Here is a 5528-nt window from a genome sequence, read left to right as displayed (position 1 = left end):
AAGGTTCCCCCGTCATTCACTGGAGGTTATTGCCAGGAACGGCGCGGGACAAAGGCGGCTGCCAGAGTGACGCGATCAAAAACTTTATCCCCATTGACAAGAATGACATCCAGCAGCAGAACATGATCCTAATCCTCTTTGCAGGACGGCCATGACTGCTCCGCTCCCTATTCATCCCGACCAATAGAATCCGCCAGAGATAAAGATCAAAGGGGGTGACAGATCAACAACACGTCTCTAATCGAGTGGAATGATGACCGAAACCACTTCTCCTCCCCCTCTCATTATCTCTGCCTCCTCCTGACACATCCACCAGCCTCTGACCTCCTGCGTGGAGGCCGCCATACACCCACCAATCTCATCCGCTGCAGGGAATCATGGGGCAATCTTCACTTCTAGGTGGAGCTTTAGGTGACAAGCCACACCCACAACAATCCGGGGTCCTCACCATTAAATGGGAACAAAAAAACAACCCCCTCCATGTGAAGCACATACATTGCCAGATGATTATCTGTGCTTTTTGCCCATTCTGGTGTTTGGCGATTTGTTCTCAAGCAGACGACTTCAAGGACAAGTCGGCCTTCCTTCTAATCACCTGAGCAGTCTCTGTGTGATAATAAGAAAAGCTGTCTGCATCTAAAGCATTAAAACTCCTCTTGCAGGGAATGTCTGTAATGTGACTTCCAGCTCTGGTCCACACACAGGATGCCGCCATCTTCTTCTATATTTGAATGTTTTGCCATTTCTATGGTTTGTGTCCATTCAGAGTTCACTGAGAGTCGTATCTGAGCTGCAATTGGGGGATTTCTATTCCTTTAGACTTGTATAGGAAATAAAACTCCAACAAACAAATCTGACGACTGAAATGGAAACATTGTCATTAATAACATGATCAGAAATGGGGGAGGGGAAACTAAAGGGGTTCACAGTACAAAATAGATGAACCTCTTCAATCTCCCCCACAGAGCAAATCTTATATGTCATCATTACACACGACGTCCGACTCATCAATGTTACTTTGTATCTCTATCTCCCCTCTGATCAATGTTTATAAACAATGTTACTTTGTATCTCTCTATCTCCCTCTGATCAATGTTTATAAATAATATTACTTTGTATCTCTCTATCTCCCTCTGATCAATGTTTATAAACAATGTTACTTTGTATCTCTCTATCTCCCTCTGATCAATGTTTATAAACAATGTTACTTTGTATCTCTCTATCTCCCTCTGATCAATGTTTATAAACAATGTTACTTTGTATCTCTCTATCTCCCTCTGATCAATGTTTATAAACAATGTTACTTTGTATCTCTCTATCTTCTTCTGATATACAATGTTGCTTTTTTCCTACACACAATCTCATCAGCGAATGGTTTAAAAATTAGCCAATCCGCAGGCTGGATTCTAATGGTCCCACCCCCTGGGAGCACTGGCATTGCATACCTATTGAAATCCTCCAATGTAGGGCCAATGAAATGAAAGGAGCAGCCATGTGAGTAGTGACATTGTTACATGTGTGTGGCTTAGGGTGAAGATGTTGGTGTTGCTCGGTGCAGATCGGGGGTCTTCTGCTGTACATCGGATAATTGGTGGGTGGTAGTTAGACGATGGTTGGAGCAGGTAGGTGGTCAGATGTGAGATGAGGGAAATCCGCCTTCCTCGCTGTGCCGTGTAATCTTACACCCGGTGTAATTAAAGGCAACAAAAAACAGCCATGAAAAGCATCTAATTAGTGCGTTCTCCCATGGCGCCTCCGATGCCAATTCACTAATGTCTCCACGCAGCAGATTTCATTGTGTTACACAAAACGTCTGTGTGCATGTATATCTATATGTCTATGTGTGCCGGGATGTGGGGGAGGGGAAGGGTGTGCGTGTATATATATATATACCGTGTTTCCCCAAAAATATTTTTTGTGGCTCATAAAAACACACCAGGTCTTATTTTTTATTTTTTTTATGTATAACAATCTAAATTAAATAATCCAAAATGGCTAAGTTAAGAATCGGGTGATCGGGGGCGCCATACGTTTCCAGGAGCAATGTGGTAACCAATCGCTGGCCAGAATGAGCGAAGCGCTGTCACTATGGATTCTTCACAGGCGGAGTGCATTTGGTATGACTCCGCCTGTGACTGGAGGCGGGGCTATAGAGGAGGCATCGGCTTATGCGGCTCTGCTCCCTCCGCTGCCGCCTCGCTTCCTCTAGCGCCGGCTTCGTTGGCACCGCTGATTCTCTCCCGCGGCTCTTCAAGTTCCCCCTTATGCCGCCACCGGCCCCGGGAATGGTCACAGCCGGGTCTTATTATCGGGGAAACGCTGTATATATGTCTATGTGTGCCGGGATGTGGGGGAGGGGACGGGTGTGCGTGTATATATATATGTCTATGTGTGCCGGGATGTGGGGGAGGGGACGGGTGTGCGTGTATATATATATGTCTATGTGTGCCGGGATGTGGGGGAGGGGACGGGTGTGCGTGTATATATATATGTCTATGTGTGCCGGGATGTGGGGGAGGGGACGGGTGTGCGTGTATATATATATGTCTATGTGTGCCGGGATGTGGGGGAGGGGACGGGTGTGCGTGTATATATATATGTCTATGTGTGCCGGGATGTGGGGGAGGGGACGGGTGTGCGTGTATATATATATGTCTATGTGTGCCGGGATGTGGGGGAGGGGACGGGTGTGCGTGTATATATATATGTCTATGTGTGCCGGGATGTGGGGGAGGGGACGGGTGTGCGTGTATATATATATGTCTATGTGTGCCGGGATGTGGGGGAGGGGACGGGTGTGCGTGTATATATATATGTCTATGTGTGCCGGGATGTGGGGGAGGGGACGGGTGTGCGTGTATATATATATGTCTATGTGTGCCGGGATGTGGGGGAGGGGACGGGTGTGCGTGTATATATATATGTCTATGTGTGCCGGAATGTGGGGGAGGGGACGGGTGTGCGTGTATATCTATATGTCTATGTGTGCCGGGATGTGGGGGAGGGGACGGGTGTGCGGGAGACATCGGGGGGTTTGGGCTTTGATGGACATTTTGCTTTGATTTCCTTCGATGATGAATTCAGAATTCTATTTCCAGCAGAATCCGTCTCTCTCTAGTGGGTGTGGCTAGATGACATCATCACTACACTCTGGTGAGGTCATTCTTGAAGTTCCCCTCCGTCCTCTTTCATTGGAGGTGACGATGGAGGACTACAAGTGTTAAGTCCACTCCGGTGTCAGGAAACACCCAACATGCCGGACATTTTTGCCACTTTTCCCGGTTTATTTATTTTTCAAATTTTCTTCCCTTAAAATCCCTCAAATTGTAACATTTCGCCGGAATTCCGCCACAAAACGACGCAAATGGAATCCGTCTCGTTATATTTACGGAACGTTTTACATTTGATCCATTTTCTCTTTTTGGGGTCTCGGGGTCACGATGACAATTTTCGGGGTCTCTTCACAATCTTCTAATAAATATTTCTGATCGATGAAAAAGAAATAAAAAAAGTGGTAAACGGTTTCCGGATGGAGGACGCAGGACGCGGCTCGGCCGCCGAGGATTGCGGGACGTCTCTCTCGGATATTTTATTTCCTTTCATTTATTTCTGATGATAAAACTCGGCGCGAAATATGGAGGGAAAGCCGCGTCCTGTCGGCACGGCGACGCAGAAGCATTTGTCATCCGGCTGAAGGTGAAACGCGCGTTTTTTAGGGACAATGCGGAAGATTTTCTGGCCGGTGTGACATCCAGAAATGGAGATTGTGGCGGCGGAGCTGCCGGGGAATTATTAATGGGATTTCTTTCGGCGTATTGCAGGAGATTCCCGGGAGAGGAACGCCGGACAAATATTTAGTAATAAGATGTAACGGCAGATCGACTCTCCTCATTATATCTCCAGAACTTTGTATATATATATGTCTATGTGTGCCGGGATGTGGGGGAGGGGACGGGTGTGCGTGTATATATATATGTCTATGTGTGCCGGGATGTGGGGGAGGGGACGGGTGTGCGTGTATATATATATGTCTATGTGTGCCGGGATGTGGGGGAGGGGACGGGTGTGCGTGTATATATATATGTCTATGTGTGCCGGAATGTGGGGGAGGGGACGGGTGTGCGTGTATATCTATATGTCTATGTGTGCCGGGATGTGGGGGAGGGGACGGGTGTGCGGGAGACATCGGGGGGTTTGGGCTTTGATGGACATTTTGCTTTGATTTCCTTCGATGATGAATTCAGAATTCTATTTCCAGCAGAATCCGTCTCTCTCTAGTGGGTGTGGCTAGATGACATCATCACTACACTCTGGTGAGGTCATTCTTGAAGTTCCCCTCCGTCCTCTTTCATTGGAGGTGACGATGGAGGACTACAAGTGTTAAGTCCACTCCGGTGTCAGGAAACACCCAACATGCCGGACATTTTTGCCACTTTTCCCGGTTTATTTATTTTTCAAATTTTCTTCCCTTAAAATCCCTCAAATTGTAACATTTCGCCGGAATTCCGCCACAAAACGACGCAAATGGAATCCGTCTCGTTATATTTACGGAACGTTTTACATTTGATCCATTTTCTCTTTTTGGGGTCTCGGGGTCACGATGACAATTTTCGGGGTCTCTTCACAATCTTCTAATAAATATTTCTGATCGATGAAAAAGAAATAAAAAAAGTGGTAAACGGTTTCCGGATGGAGGACGCAGGACGCGGCTCGGCCGCCGAGGATTGCGGGACGTCTCTCTCGGATATTTTATTTCCTTTCATTTATTTCTGATGATAAAACTCGGCGCGAAATATGGAGGGAAAGCCGCGTCCTGTCGGCACGGCGACGCAGAAGCATTTGTCATCCGGCTGAAGGTGAAACGCGCGTTTTTTAGGGACAATGCGGAAGATTTTCTGGCCGGTGTGACATCCAGAAATGGAGATTGTGGCGGCGGAGCTGCCGGGGAATTATTAATGGGATTTCTTTCGGCGTATTGCAGGAGATTCCCGGGAGAGGAACGCCGGACAAATATTTAGTAATAAGATGTAACGGCAGATCGACTCTCCTCATTATATCTCCAGAACTCCCCCCTGCTGGGGCACTTCATCCTAAATACCCCCTAATACCCCCCAGCGTCCCCCCCAACACCCTCATCCGGGTCACCCGCCGTCTGCCAGCTGAAAGAAATGTAACAAATTCCGTTTATTTTTCATTCTATGAAATACAAAGTATAAATATATAAGGGAGAAGCACGGAGGGGGAGGGGAGGACGCGGTCGGCTCAGCTGGTCTATTTGGATATTCCGGGAATCTCTCTTCCCGCGGTGGCGAGCGCTTGCCCGCGCCGTCATATCGTTTTCAGGGCGATATTTCTGCATTTCCCGCTAATTGAATTGCAATTATTTTAATTGAAGACGAGGATAAGCCTTGTAAGTGTCGGGCTCGCTCCCCTCCCCCGCACACAATATTTACCTCCCTCTCTCATTGGATGCGGCATTAACAGAAGCCGCTTAATTGAATTAGAGGCGCCGCGGTGATAATGGGCCG

This window comes from Nanorana parkeri, unplaced genomic scaffold (assembly GCF_000935625.1).
Source record: "Nanorana parkeri isolate BGI_ZX_2015 unplaced genomic scaffold, ASM93562v1 scaffold3049, whole genome shotgun sequence".
NCBI lineage: Eukaryota > Metazoa > Chordata > Amphibia > Anura > Dicroglossidae > Nanorana > Nanorana parkeri.
This window is presented reverse-complemented; position numbering follows the sequence as displayed.